The 16,051-nt window shown below is 42.7% G+C and overlaps 1 protein-coding gene across 7 annotated transcripts in view; it reads left to right on the top strand.

Moving 5' to 3' along the window:
• LOC126284496 (aquaporin AQPAn.G-like) overlaps positions 1 to 16,051 on the top strand; it is a 91,963-nt gene that overhangs the window by 14,610 nt on the left and 61,302 nt on the right. Inside the window, exon 1 of one of the 7 annotated variants that reach the window (XM_049983462.1) lies at positions 11,937 to 11,984. The exons of the other annotated variants lie outside the window; for them this stretch is intronic. The gene's annotated coding sequence lies outside the window, so the exon portion shown is untranslated. Of the gene's footprint in view, positions 1 to 11,936; positions 11,985 to 16,051 lie in introns of those variants that run through there. 7 annotated transcript variants of the gene reach the window in all.

Below are 16,051 nucleotides of genomic sequence, written 5' to 3' on the forward strand. Positions count from 1 at the left end.
CCCCAAATTAAGGTTTAAATGGCTCTGAGCACTATGGGACTCAACTGCTGTGGTCATCAGTCCCCTAGAACTTAGAACTACTTAAACCTAACTAACCTAAGGACATCACACTCATCCATGCCCGAGGCAGGATTCGAACCTGCGACCGTAGCAGTCGCACGGTTCCGGACTGCGCGCCTAGAACCGCGAGACCACCGCGGCCGGCCCCAAATTAAGGTCTGTGTTTGATACTAGCAGACTTATTTTGGCTATGAATGCTCTCTTTGTCTGTGATAGTCTGATTTCTTGGGTCCTCCTTGTGTCCTCGCGTCATGTTGCTTCCGAGATAACAGAAGTCCATTACTTCGTCAACTTCTTGGACCCCAGTTTTGATAAATATATCATTAATCTTATTTCTGATAGTACTCATTACTTTGTCTTTCTTCACTTACGAAAGAGTATTTTCTAGCGCTTTTCAGGACAGTTGGATTTGCGCATCAAAGTACTCAGGTTACTATTAGTGGGCTGTCGTCACTGGATAAATACCAAAACAAATACTGAGATGAGGGAGTCCAAAAGAGGGGGCGGGGGAAGCCAAAAAATATTGTTGCTTCCTGATAGTAGATGCACATTTGCTTCTGTGTCGTGTAGGTCTAGCAAAGTGCGACGGATTTTCCATCTTTTTTTTTTTTCCTTATTTCCACAGTCAGATCGGTCGCGAAATGGAAACCACAATGAAAATCTCGTAGCGTTGAACCAACTCCACAATATCCTAGCCATAGATGGCACACGTCTGTGCTTTCTGTCAATTCACTACGCTGGTTTGCAGTTCGTTGTCTCGTAGCCAGCCTTCATATGAGGAAAGAGATGAAAATCAGAGCCAAGGCCAGGCTGTATGGTGGGTGCTCAAATACTTCCCATCGATTACTATGTGGGCGCGACTTTGTTGCAGCTGCAGACGCGGTAGAGCATTGTCACGAAGAAAGATAGTGCCTGTTAACGCTCCCCTTCGCTGGTTCTGAAGTGTTCTTCGTAGACAAATTTCTCCAATCGCTCAATTCACTTGCTGAACAGCATCATCGGTTGACACTCGCCTCTTTCCCTGACCGCTTGCATCATGTATGTTTGCACGTCCTACACCAGTGTCGCACTTTGCTGTTCCGCATGCTAGTTACGTTATACAAGCTGCATGAAATCACGCAGAACACCTCAGCTTGAAGAATGATAGCACACACTTAACGCTTGGAGGGAGACTGTTGTTGATGGCACCTTCACGCGCTCAGTGTGTGCTCAGAACTGAGAAATGCGACGAGTCGCTATCAACGACCTTACTAGAGAGACAGCACAACGCATCTGCGCAAAGCTTAATCGGGTTTTCACTGTGTTTTTAATTTCGAGACAACTCGGAACATAAAAAAAGCCCTGCTATAGGTCGATGGAACTGATAGGAAAGTACCGCGGTAACGAGCACGAAAGTCACACACATTTGAGATGAAATGAAAAAATCATCAAAAAGAATGTGACCAGGCGATGAATTTTAAAATCATACGAGTGTTAGGCAATGGGTGCAACATTGGTGAAGGAAAGTCCGTGAAACAGACGAAATATGAAAGAACGAGGTGCAATTGTAATAGAGATGACAGCTGCCGGTTTTCATCTTCGTGGCTATCCGCTGTAGAGGAAATAAACTTCCATCCTCGGCAAGCGAGGAAGGTAAACAACTGCCATGGAACAACCGAGGTGGAACAACAACAACAACAACAACAACACTGACTCAATTGTGGCGAGTGAGCAGCTTACTACAGACTTTGTTTCATAAGGGTAGATGTGACTACCATAGATAGAGTTCCTGCCGGAAAGGTATAAATGATCTTTACAAAATTAAAGACAGCAACCAGACATCATTGATAATGCCTATATTCTTACAGTAACGATTACACCGAGCCTGTTTTCGACAAAGTAGCATTCTGATTGAAATCATCCTGAGGATGCAGCGCCACGTTCTTACAAGGATCTTTCGTGCTTATCGGACAACATCGGTAGGACTGAGTGTTACTTGAAATGTCTCCAACCGACCTACAGATTAGTGGAAAGGGTACTGAATTTCGGCTCAGAAAAGGAAATTTTGAAAAAGTAAGGGAAATTATCGGGAAACTAATAACTGGAAGATTTAAAAGGATGAGGGACGAATGGCAACGAATCTGGGACACTGCCAGTGCACGAAGAAGGATGTATAGAATACAAGCAAACGTTAGGGAACGTACAAAAATGAGTCGCTTAAGTCCTTCGAAGCGGGCGAACCACAAATACTGACGGGTCGCGGAGCTTATCCGTTTTACCTGTACAGATTCAATAAAAGAAGCAAAGACAGATGCGACTGAGGAGAAACGGGAACACCTGAACATGTAGAGCCTCGATCAAAGCTCCTCAGGTGATGTAGACAGACAGTTTAATAAGTTGTAGTTTATATGATATTATACGCGACAGAGAAGCACGTCCTCTACTGCGCAGTCAAACACGTATTCCAGGAAAGAGCTACGAAAATATTTTACAGCGGTAATCAGTTACAGCAGTACTTGAGTATAGATTCGGTATTAGAGGAGACAGTGCAAAGGAAAGATGACTGACGTCAGCACCTGCCACAGAGGGCGTGATGTCTCCACATTATACCGGAAGTCTGGACTCCCTGCTTGCTGACAAGAGTCGGCGGTTCCGGCCTTGCTCGAACTCCAGCAGGCAAATGGAAATACAGTATGTCACTTCAACAGGGTCAGCAGAGCCGGGCAAAGGAGAGGATCTCAGTTACATGAGATGGATGACACCCCACGTGCCAATAACGTGATGGCAAGTGTTGACATCTGCTGGAATGAATGAGGCCACGGTGGCGATGTTGATGCCGAGTGCCGGGGGTCCTGCAGCGCTCTGGATACGGAGTCTGACGACTGCGATTGGTGCGCTCCCTTCATCAGATGCTGATGCACCATGAAAATTATGAACATTGCCTTACTTAGCTACGTTTTTCTTATCATTGCTCGTAATCTCTTTCCATTACTTTTAACGTTTGTCTATAGCTAGATAGTAATTTTTTATTCTCAGTCTGAACTAATCCTTCTTTGCGTCACTTTCTTTTTCTGCTTTTTAAGTAGTTTAGCTGTGTAATGTGGTGTTGGGTTTTGGTACTGCGAGATACCTGTTTATCTAAGAAGGAAACAAGTCTATTAATATGCTTCTAGGATGCAGGTCATATGTAAAAAGGCAAAAATAAATTATGACTCATTGTCATTCTTTGGTCATAATACATCATCCCGCTAAGCCTGCCGAGCGGTTCTAGGCGCTTCAGACTGGAACCGTGCGACCGCTACGGTCGCAGGTTCGAATCCTGCCTCGGGCCTGGATGTGTGTGTCCTTAGTTAGGTTTAAGTAGTTATAAGTTCTAGGGGACTGATGACCTCAGATGTTAAGTCCCATAGTGCTCAGAGCCATTTGAACCATCCCTCTACATGGCGGACCCAAAATGAGGTAACTGCAGACGATCACTCCACGAACAATCACCTTTGTCAGTGCCACAGAGCACTGTCTTCCACGTTCACTTGTTTGCCCAGTCTTCAAGAAGAAAAGAAAATATCGGAATATAAATCTATTAATTGTCTGTCGTGTACTAAGACACGTAAAAATATACAAGAACACCTAAATCCTGTTGATAGGACGTCCAGTTATAGGAAAGGCACAGCCGTCGCTCTCACTTCCTTAATTTTTTTCGAAGCAAGTTCTCTCAGCGTCCGCCCTTCTTGTTCCAACAGCACAATCTTTGGCAACTACTTCGCAAATCGGCGAACGGAGGAGCGGCTTTCTCCTCTGATGTCTGCTTGTGACAGGGACACCTCTCCCTGTAAACCTACAGATCAGAGGCCTGGCGCCAGCCAATAGCTGAAGGAACCGCGCAACCTGTGGATCCCATCTCTACCCGTCCTTCATCTGTGCCCGTGCTCGCCGCAGATACACCACTGAACGAATGCCGGCCGGCGGAGGCGGAGGAGGAGGAGGAGGTGGTGAAGGTGGAGAAGAAGTATCGGGACAGGGCTACTCAGATGACTACGGAGGTGCCGATCCTGTGGTTCGGCCACCATCGATGACAGGCAGTGATCCTGAGGCTTGATCAATTTTCCTGGTGGCTCCTTGACGCCTAACATAGACCTCCATAACGTAGTCATTAAGTGGAAGTCTAATTCTTCCTCTTCTGCTATTCGCATTTCTCTAAGAGAATCACACTTCACTGATGATCTTACTGCGTGGTTATCGTGCATTCTGTCAGAATTGTACTAGCAACGAGAGGTCAGTCATCTCTAGGGATTTGTACACATGTGATCGGTGAGTGGAATCCCTTTGTACAACTTTGGAAGTAATGTCGGTGCGAGCACAAACGAGTTCAGCGACCACCATTTGCAACGTTTGCTTACCTCCAGGCAGGCTACTTAATTACCTTGAGCTGACCGTCTTAATCCAAAGATTTCCTTCAGAATTTCTCCTCTTTGGGGATTTCAGTGCATATTATCTCCTATTGGGGAGTACCATTTAGTCCGGTTGGCGCCTTTTGTACCAAAGCGTTGGCGCTCGCTGTGTACTTGCGTCCCACTTAATGACAACATTGGCATCCGCTTCTTATCTAGGCTACCTTTCCCTGCAGAAACAAGTTGAAGACCTCCCTACATGTGCTAATCCTCGCTAAGCCTTTCACTGAGAGGGGAACTGCTTCTGGCTCTTGCCTCATCTCACGATATGGTCCCAGACACTGGTTACTTCATACTCAGACGATTCAACCTGAATGTCACAAAGAATATTATTAGCCAGATTGCAGAAAAGTTGGCATTGAATGGAATGTTCATAGAAGATTCAATTTCTCTTACACATATATTAATACCTACATGAGGTCTGCACTATAAATTCTAGCTTCATTCAACAAAAATTTTCTGGGTTTGTGACCTCATTATCAATATATAAACTACCGTCGTTTCGCTCCCTGTTGCAAGCGACCTTCGGTAGTTTTATTTATATATATGCGGTCACACACCCAGAAAATTTTTATTGAAACGTCGGTGGTTTTATTTATATATATTGACAATGCGGTGTCACACCTAGAAAATGTTTATTGAATGTGACAACGACCGCGGAAGCCTACGTTTATAATTTTTGCTTCAGTTCTGTCTTGATTAACTCTGGTTAGCCCCTCACCCAACTCCTCTCCCCTTTTATGATTCCATTGTGCTTTGCGAAAATTGTTGCCACTCCGAAACTAAAAAAAAAACTTCAGACTGCCTTGATTCACTTATGGTTATTATTAAGGAGTAACATTTAAGGGAGTAAAAAATCAGCATCATATTTCTTACTAACTTCTGGGTGCAAGGTGGCTTCTGTGTTACGCAAGTAGTATCTTTAAGCACTGATTTTGTGAAAGTATGCCTTGTCACAAACAAATTCATGAAACAATATGCAGTATCGTAATGCTATTTGACTTAGAAAGTGAATAAGAAATTAAGTCATTAGGTCACACTTACAGTACATAGCGCAACTAATAAAAGATGGGCTTAGCTTCTATCGTTAGTGAACGATCGTAAGGAAACGGAAAAAAAGTTGAACAAAATTTGTACTACGGGATGTGACTGTGGATAATTGCAGTATAATTTTCAGATAAAGAGGAATAACTTCAGAATATCCAATAGAATGACGACTAGTGAACTTGTGAAGCCAATAGTATTGTATAAATATTCAGAGCTTAAATCTAATAAGTGAAGCGGGACGAACACATTACATTTGTGGTAGGGAAGTAGAATACATAGAAAAGTTGAAAAGGTTCTGTAGACGTTACAACCTCATTTTTCTAGCGACGATATTTCACAAATTAAAATATTAGATTTATCCAGCATCTTTAATGGCGAGCATTATTCAGAGTTACTAGAAAGGAAAATCTAAAATGAAGTAAGTTACTTAGCTTATATCCTCCTTGTGATCTTCTGGAACTTCGTGTACATTAGCTCAAATTCGAGATATATCCCAGATTTACAAGGAGAAATCAAGACTTTTGCTTAATCCGGTTTTTTCTATTATTTTAGAAGTAAAATATAGCAAAACCTTTTTGGTCGTCGTCATGGAATTCACTGTTTCCTTAAAAATTTTCAGCCGGCCGCTGTGGCCGAGCGGTTCTAGGCGCTTCAGTCCGGAACCGCGCTGCTGCTACGGTCGCAGTTTCGAATCCTGTCTCGGGCATGGATGTGTGTGATGTCCTTATGTTAGTTAGGTTTAAGTAGTTCTAAGTCTAGGGGAATGATGACCTCAGATGTTAAGTCCCATAGTGTTCAGAGTCACTTGATTTTTAAAACCATTTCATAAGCGCTTAGATAAGATGATAGGAACCAAATCTCTCGAAACCTTTATCAAATAATGGACAAAATACTTTTTTGCTATCCTAGTACAGCAAACCAATAAGGGCTTCCAAACGAGGCCCAGCAAGAAAAAGGCGAAACATGTAACAACTACGTAAAAGTGGATTTATAAGAAATCCGAAACTGTTCATGATTTGATCCAAATAAACCTCGGTAAACTCGATGCTATTCAAATTGTAATCAAAAATATTATTATTATTGTTTTTATAATAATTATTATTAGCAGTAGTAGTAGTAGTGATGTTGTTGTTATCATTATTATACCAGATGATTTTCTCAAAATTAAATGAAAATTTTTTTCAACGCAACTGTTCGTAGTTCGGTTTTTACCTAGAAATAATTTCTATCTGCACATTTTTATATTTGTGCAGAAGTTGAACACTATTTAACTTTATCACAACCAAAAACCAAACTTTTTGTGCCGTGAAGGATGTCGATGTATGTAGTAATACATACAGGATGTATCACAGTATCGTAAACGAATACAGTTAAAAACACACGATACTAGAAGCAATAAAGTTTCAGTAAAAATAGGGTAGAAAATGCAGACCTTAAGGGCTACGAGCAATTTTTCATCTTCGATACTATGAAGCAAATCGCTTCTACTGAATTTTGAGAAACGGTAATGTGGCCCAAAACAAGAAGAAAATGTCCAGTAAACATGTGCTCTAATATGCATACCTTAAGAGTTATTAGTATGTGCTCATCTTCACTACTTGGAAACACTGCTCTTCCAATGAACAATAGCTCATAACTTTTAAGGTACGCATTTATGAGCAAATGTTTACTGGACATTTTTCTTGTTTTCGTCCATACTACTACCTCCCAAAATTTGTAAAGCAAAGAGCTTGCAGTAGAAGAGATTTGCTTCACAGTAGTGAAAAATTGCTCGTAGCTCTTAAGGTATGCATTTTCGACCCCATGTTTACTGAGACTTTCTTGCTTCTAGTATGGTGTGCTTTCAACTATGTGCGTTTACACCACTAATTATGATACATCCTGTATGTGTGAGAGTATCGAACAGTACAGTACGTAGCGAAAGTGAGCCATTGACCAATTCCAGAAAAGTAGAAGTAAAGAAGATCCTATACAAGACCCATTCCAGAACACTTCGACTTTCATCATGTGATGACAGCAGACATCCAACAAATTCCTGATAACGCAGTTAGGATAGCAAGAGAGATGCTCATGAAACGTAAATCAGAATCTTTGCAGGAAAGAACTAAACTCCGTCTGAACTTGTCTCAGAAGACCCTAAGATACTGACCGACCACCGTGTCATCCTCAGCCTACAGGCGTCACTGGATGCGGATATGGAGAGTCACGTGGTCAGCACACCGCTCTCCCGGCCGTTTTCAGTTTTCGTGACCAGAGCCGCTACTTCTTAGTCAAGCATCTCCTCAATCTGCATCGCAAGGGCTGAGTTCACCCCGCTTGCCAACAGTGCTCTGCGACGAACGGTCACCCGTCCAAGTATTACCCAATCTCAACAGCGCTTAACTTTGGTAATCTGATGGGAATCGGTGTTATCTCTGCGGCAAGGCTGTTGGCTACTTTGGAAAAAAGGCGATATTTTTTATCTCGAAACCATTTTGGGTAAATGTAGAGAACAAGCCTTTGACGAAAAATATGGGACAGTTCTGCTACTCCCATGTATGTGTCATGTAGTGAACATGAGAGAGAACATGGAATGTGCAGGGGCAATAGCGACTGTATTGCCACGAAGGTGCCCCCCGGCTCACTGTGCGGTCTCTCTGGGCGTATATGATGATGCATATCAAGAAATTAGGTGCGTTCCTGCCAGCAGTGGTATGCAGCTTCACGTTTTGCCTTGTTAACACAGCTTACGTTCAGTTAGAGCGTCCTACTCGACTCGTCTGGCACGTAAATCTGCGCACCAGGATGTCACGTGCGCTTGTTAGAACCTCCTGCGCATCAATCTCACACTTCGTCGCCATCAACAGCCCCTATTAGCTGTCCGCGGACAGACGTCACGCTTCGATTACTGTGAACAAACATATCGGCTGCTCTTATGTAGACACACAACAGAAAGTCAGCACTGTTGATCCGTTGAATGCTGCTGTTTACTCGTCTCCTGCCAAATACCAGCTACATGAAGTCGTTTATACGGATATTTCCAAGTACATGTTTATACTGATTATTAGCAACTAAACGTTTGCGATAGGAAGGGCGTCCGGCCACCCCTTAAAATTAACAAGTCAAATCCGGTTAACCATAACAGCAGATCACACGTCGGGGTAATTTCTTGGAAAGAGAGAGAGAGATTAGCCACTTACCGTGTTATTTAGTACAAATTAAGCCCATCACATTTAATACATTATAAGAGAAGTTTAATATAACAATAAGAAGGAGTAGTTAATAGTTGAGATCAAGAGAATAAACTAAATATATAGCTTTCATACATTTACATTTTTTTTCGCTTTCGACTGAGAAGTTCCTTATAAAAGAGACAATTGCGACTGGGATGACTTGAGAATAAAAATAAATCAAAATTGGCCGTTATTTTTGTGTTTTAAGGAATTTTATCCCAAACAATGACCTTACCATCAGGCTTTTTAAGCAGTTGGACACAATGAACTAAATATTATAAAATGGTTCAAATGGCTCTGAGCTCTATGCGACTTAACATCTGAGGTCATCAGTCCCCCTAGAACTTTGAATTACTTAAACTTAACTAACCTAAGGACATCACACACATCCATGCCCGAGGAAGGATTCTAACCTGCGACCGTAGCGGTAGCGGATAACATAGGAAGTCCCATGAAACTGTAAAAGTTAATTGTATAGCTGGAAACTCTATGCACAAACTGGGTGTAACTGAATTTCACAGTAACAGTGTGTAAACTGACTTCCAAAATTCCGATTATAGTTTCAGATCTAGAATCGGCGTAGAAATCCTAATTTTGAAATTAACTAATTTATGCATATTATTTTCACAGAATCTGATTTTAATTATTCTGAAATGCATCTGTCACTCTGTAAATTAGATTTCATAAAAGATGACTGTTACGTAATTTAAATGTGCTCTATCACAAAAACGCGTCCATTGAATAGATTTACATGGAATTCAAGTAACTGAAAACTGTCTAATATTATGTAAAAAATGTTGATTCAGGTCCTACAACACATTCTCACCTAAGCTTTTCTTCTGTTTTTTAGTTTCGCTCCCATTGCTAATGATTTCCATTTTTTTAGTCTTTCCTAAGCCACAGAACGGGTGCTAATGACCGTAGCAGTTTTGTGCCCTCAAACCATAAAAAAAAATTATCACCTCACAACGGATACTGGCTGTACTGCAAGAGGGATGAGCTGAAATAGATCACTGCACGGCATATTTCATTCTTTTTCTATTTTGATATATTAGCAGATTAGTTTTTTGAGTCTCTTTTCAAAATGATTGATTGCTGTTAACTCAAAAGTGCAAGACATGACAAATCAGTTTTTACCGAACATATTTCTTCGAACAGTGAGGGTACGATTTGTGAAATATCTGTTGTTGTTGTTGTTGTCTCCTGTCCAAAGGCTGGTTTGATGCAGCTACCCATGCTACTCTATCCTGTGCAAGCGTCTTAATCTCAGAGTAACTGCTGCACCTACATCCCTCTTAATCTGCTTGCTACATTCATGTCTTGGTCTCCCTCTACGATTTTTACACCCCCAAGCTTCTCTCCAATACTAAATTGGAGATCCTCAGAATTCTTCTATAGCACCACATATCAAAAGTTTCTATTCTCTTCTTATCTAAACTGTTTATCGTCCATGTTTTGTTTCAATACATAACTACACTCGATACAAATACTTTCAGAAAGGACTTCCTGATCTTAAATCTATATGTTAAAAAAATTCTCTTCTTCAGAAACGCTTTTCTTGCTATTGCCAGTCTACATTTTATAGCCTCAGTACTTCGACAATCATCAGTTAATTTGCTTCCCAAACAGCAAACCTCATCTACTATGTGTCTCATTTCCTAATCCCTCTCCTGATTTAATTAGACTACATTTCATTATCCTCGTTTTACTTTTGTTGATGTTCATCTCATATCCTCTTTTCAATACACTGTCCATTCCGGGCAATTGCTCGTCCAAGTCCTTTGTTGTCTCTTACAGAATTACAATGTCATCGGAAAACCTCAAGGTTTTTGTTTCTTCTCTCTGAACTTTAACCGCTACTCCAAATTTTTCTTCTGTTTCCTTTACCGCTTGCTCAATATACAGGTTGAATAACATCGGAGATAGGCTACAACCTTGTCTCACTCCTGCACTCGTATAACTGTAAGTGACAAAAGAAAGTAATATGAAGTTCTTTTAATAACGCAAAAGTGAACTCTAACACGAACAATCCGCATTCTCTCTCTCTCTCTCTCTCTCTCTCTCTCTCTCTCTCTCTCTCTCTCTCTCTCAGATAATGCCTGCTTCTACAAAATATTTCCATTACAAAATTTGTTTTCTTCAATTCCTGATAGAATATTATTTAACTACTCTAAATTGGGGAGCACTAATTAGAATACTGAACGCATGATTGACAGTTCTCCCTGATTACCAACACGTGGGTATTACCGGATGCAATGAAACCTTTGTATAGCAATTATTACTCAATTCTCACTTCCAGGAAACGAAGTCAAAACAAGTTACCTTTTTGTGAAGGGCTGTCCGTTTATACATCCTTCTTAAAAATCACCCCTCATCTTCAGGTTACACAAAATGGAAAGTCTTAAATATGAATCACGGCTGTCGAATCTATTCGCTTCACCATTATAAAACAGCCTCTCTTAACAACTCCACAGCTATTACTGTGCAAGGCTGCCACCCGCCTCGACTCGACTCGATTTTAACCTATTAGCTTGTACGCACTTTTCTCAATAATTTAACCACTGGAAACCAGAGACGGTGTATCGCTCATATGATCAGCATGTAAAGTTATTTAAAGTGGCAGTATGCGGAATAAACGGATAATATTCATTATACGTGCATTCAAGGTTTCGGCAAGTGGTAATACATGAAAGTAATTGTGATTTACTAGTGTTTCATTCAGTGTACAAAACTTCCAAGTGTTGCACGTAGCAAAGCTGGAAAGCCAGGAAATGCTTGTCTAATGCAAGATGATTTGCAGAAGATTGGCGACTGCACATAAAGAGGCATAAATACCCACTACTCTTGGTAGTATCCTTAAAACACTACCTGACCAAAAAAGGAAAAAAAATAGCTGAGCACACAGAAGACGAGAAGTATGTGATGTTATTTCTGTGATTACACAATCGAATTAAATTTATAAAGAACTTGGCAGTATGAGCGCACTTAACAGTGTAATGTTGCACACTTTCTGGCCTAAATGTTGTCCTGATTTGGTACGGAATGGAGTCATAAAGCCGCTGTATTCTCTTCTTAGGCAAGCCGGTCCGTAACTTGTTGTCTCTTGGACATTGGCATTGGGACCGAGCTGATGTGAGGGTTGGAACGACGAGTGTTCTTTGAGAGACTGATGTGAGGATCTTGCTGGTCACGGAAGTACCTCAACATCAACAGATAAACCGAGGAGCCAAAGAAATTGGTAAGCCTGCTTAATATCGTGTGGGGGCGCTCGCGAGTAAGCAGAACTGCCGCAACACGACGTGGTATGGACTCGACTAATGTCTGAAGTAATGCTGGAGGGAACTGACGCTATAGATCCTGCAGGGATGTCCATAAATCTGTAAGAGTACGAGGGGTTGGAGATCTCTCCTGAACTGCACGTTGGAAAGCATCCCAGATATGCTCAATAATGTTCATGTCTGGGGAGTTTGGTGGCCATCGAAAGTGTTTAAACACAGAAGAGTGTTCGTGGAGGCACTCTGTAGCTATTATGGATGTGTCGCATTGTCCTTCTAGAATTTCCCAAGTCCGTCGGAATGCACAATGGACATTAATGGATGCACTTGGTCGGATAGGATGCTTACGTATGTGTTGGGAAGTGCGGTCCGTCTGTCGGCTTGATTTTGATGCATGCACCGAAATCTCACAGCGTCCTATATATCGCGGGACGGAACAAATCTTCGTCATATCACTCTCCTCTCCACAGGTTACAGTCCTGACCTGTGGAAAACCTCCAAAATCCTGCTTTTCCTCAAACCAAATAAATCCCCCTTGTAGAGCCACAGCTGCCTCATCTCAGTGTTCAGAAAGGTCCTTGAATCCGCCCTCTACTCTTGCATCCGCAACTATTTGCTTCCATTTACTCACTGTGGCTTCCTTCCCTCTTCCTGTGCTTACGATCGACTCAACCACTTCCAGTCATAACAGCTCAACAATGGTAAATCTGCCATATTTCTCTCCTTCGACCTAGAGAAAGCATACGACCGCTTATGGCATTTTGGTCTCCTTTCCAAACCTTGTACTTTTGCGCTTAATGCATCCCTCCTTTCCAATCGCACAACCATGTCATTGTTAACAACACCAATTCACATAGCCTCCATCCCACTGCCGGAGTACCCCAAGGTTCCGTTATCTCCCCCTCCATTAATCTCTAATAGACTACTGATATGCCCATACCTTTTCCCTACGATCCAGTTCCTTCAATACGCTGATGACACTGTTTTCCTTGCTCTCTACGCTCCAGAAATCCCTAACCGCCGTCTGCTTCACGTCTGCTGTGCAGCGAGCTACCTTAATTTAAGTATTAACTGTATATTTCTTACTTGTCACTTCTTCTTCCGTGTGTTTTTGCTTTTAGGAAGCTTTAATTGTCGAGTGCTATTAATAGTGTTCCATAGATTTCGTGTTTGTTTTGAACACAGTCAGAGGGAGTCCCTTTAGTCAACCATAGTGCCAGTAGTGCTAGTGTTTGTTTTCAATACAGTCCAGAGACAGGTAGTGCTATTTTCATTGTTTCCTACAGGAAGTGGCTAGCAGTCACAATTTAGTCAATAATCAGCCGCCTTTAGTGAATTAGCAGTGTACTTCAAAGCTGATTAAGTCTCTTCAGTAAATTGATTCCTTAGGATGGATAGGATGTGTGACTGCTGTGTACGGACGCAGGAGGAGCTGGCCACTCTTCGCGAACAGCTGAGCGTGTTGATGGCCGCGGTCAGCCGTCTTCAGGCTGCTGCCTCGGAGTGTAGCGGCAGTAGGGAGTCTGGTGCGTCGCAAGGTAGACCCCAGGTGTTACATGCTTCACCCACTGTCCCTGCTGTCGAGACATCTTCGCGGGTACCGAGAGCTGTTGGGCCACCCTCTCCCCAAGGGGAGTGGCGGGTTGAGCGGCGTTCGCGGCGCACGAGGCGGAGGGTAAATGTGGAGGCTGGCCGTGTGGCATCGCCCGCTCTGCCTGTGAGTGGACATGTGGCTGCTCCTTCAGCAAGGTCCGAGCAGGCACACCGGGGGAGGGGTTTATTAGTTATTGGGAGCTTCAACGTTAGGCGGGTGATGGAGCCCCTTAGGAAAATAGCGGAAAGGTCGGGGAAGAAGGCCAGTGTTCACTCTGTCTGCTTGCCGGGGGTCTCATCCGAGATGTGGAGGGGGCCCTACCGGCGGCGATAGAAGGCACTGGGTGCACCCGACTGCAAGTTGTTGCTCATGTCGGCACCAATGACTCCTGTCGTCTGGGTTCAGAGGTCATCCTCAGTTCGTACAGGTGGTTGGCGGAATTGGTGAAGGCGGAAAGCCTCTCTCGCGGGGTGGAATCAGAGCTAACTATTTGTAGTATCGTTCCCAGGACCGATCGCGGTCCTCTGGTTTGGAGCCGAGTGGAAGGCTTAAACCAGAGGCTCAGACATTTCTGTGGAGAGCTGGGGTGCAAATTTCTCGACCGCCGCTATCGGGTGGAGAAATGTAGGGTCCCCCTGAATAGGTCAGTCGTGCACTACACGCCGGAAGCGGCTACAAGGGTGAAGTGCACATGGGTTTTTTTTTAGGTTGCAGAATTCCCTCCCTAGGCCCGACAAGACGCCTCCGGAGAAGCGGCAAGGTAGGAGTAGGCAAAATGCAACAGGGAATAACAATATTAATGTGCTAATAGCAAACTGCAGGAGCGTCTATAGAAAGGTCCCAGAACTGCTCTCATTAATAAACGGGCACAACGCCCATATAGTACTAGGGACAGAAAGTTGCCTGAAACCAGACGTAAACAGTAATGAAATCCTAAACTCAGATTGGAATGTATACCGCAGAGACAGGCTGGACAGTGAAGGGGGAGGCGTGTTTATAGCGATAAGAAGTGGAATAGTTTCGAAGGAAATTGACGGGGATCTTATTTGTGAAATGATTTGGGTGAAGGTCACGGTTAAAGCAGGCTCAGACATGGTAATTGGATGTCTCTATAGGCCCCCGGGCTCAGCAGCTGTTGCGGCTGAGCACCTGAATAATAATTTGGAAAATATTTCGATTGGATTTCCCCACCATGTTATAGTTCTGGGTGAAGATTTTAATTTTATAGACTGGGAGATCAAACGTTCATAACGGGCGGCCGGGAAAAAGAATCCAGAGAAATTTTTTTAAGTGCTTTATCTGAAAACTACCTTGAGCAGTTAAACAGAGAACCGACTCGTGGCGATAACATATTAGACCTTCTGGTGACAAACAGACCCGAACTATTTGAATCAGTTAATGCAGAACAGGGAATCAGCGATCATAAAGCGGTTACTGCATCGATGATTTCAGCCGTAAATAGAAATATTAAAAAAGGTAGGAAGATTTTTCTGTTTAGCAAAAGTGACAAAAGCAGATTTCAGAGTACTTGATGGCTCAACACAAAAATTTTGTCTCAAGTACAGATAGTGTTGAGGATCAGTGGACAAAGTTCAAAACCATCGTACAATATGCGTTAGATGAGTATGTGCCAAGCAAGATCGGAAGAGATGGAAAAGAGCCACCGTGGTACAACAACCGAGTTAGAAAACTGCTGCGGAAGCAAAGGGAACTTCACAGCAAACATAAACATATCCAAAGCCTTGCAGACAAACAAAAATTACGCGAAGCGAAATGTAGTGTGAGAAGGGCTATAAAAGAGGCGTTCAATGAATTCGAAAGTAAAGTTCTATGTACTGACTCGGCAGAAAATCCTAAGAAATTTTGGTCCTATGTCAAAGCGGTAGGTGGATCAAAACAAAATGTCCAGACACTCTGTGACCAAAATAGTACTAAAACACAGGATGACAGACTAAAGACCGAAATACTAAATCTCTTTCTCCAAAGCTGTGTCACAGAGGAAGACGCCACTGTAGTTCCTTCTCTAGATTGTCGCACAGATGACAAAATGGTAGATATCGAAATAGACGACAGAGCGATAGAGAAACAATTAAAATCGCTCAAAAGAGGAAAGGCCGCTGGACCTGATGGGATACCAGTTCGATTTTACACAGAGTACGCGAAGGAACTTGCCCCCCTTCTTGCAGCGGTGTACCGTAGGTCCCTAGAAGAGCGAAGCGTTCCAAAGGATTGGAAAAGGGCACAGGTCATCCCCGTTTTCAAGAAGGGACGTCGAACAGATGTGCAGAACTATAGACCTATATCTCTAACGTCGATCAGTTGTAGAATTTTGGAACACGTATTATGTTCGAGTATAATGACTTTTCTGGAGACTAGAAATGTACTCTGTAGGAATCAGCATGGGTTTCAAAAAAGAAGGTCGTGTGAAAGCCAGCT

The sequence above is a fragment of the Schistocerca gregaria genome, chromosome 8, assembly GCF_023897955.1.
Source record: "Schistocerca gregaria isolate iqSchGreg1 chromosome 8, iqSchGreg1.2, whole genome shotgun sequence".
In the NCBI taxonomy this organism is placed as follows: Eukaryota; Metazoa; Arthropoda; class Insecta; order Orthoptera; family Acrididae; genus Schistocerca; species Schistocerca gregaria.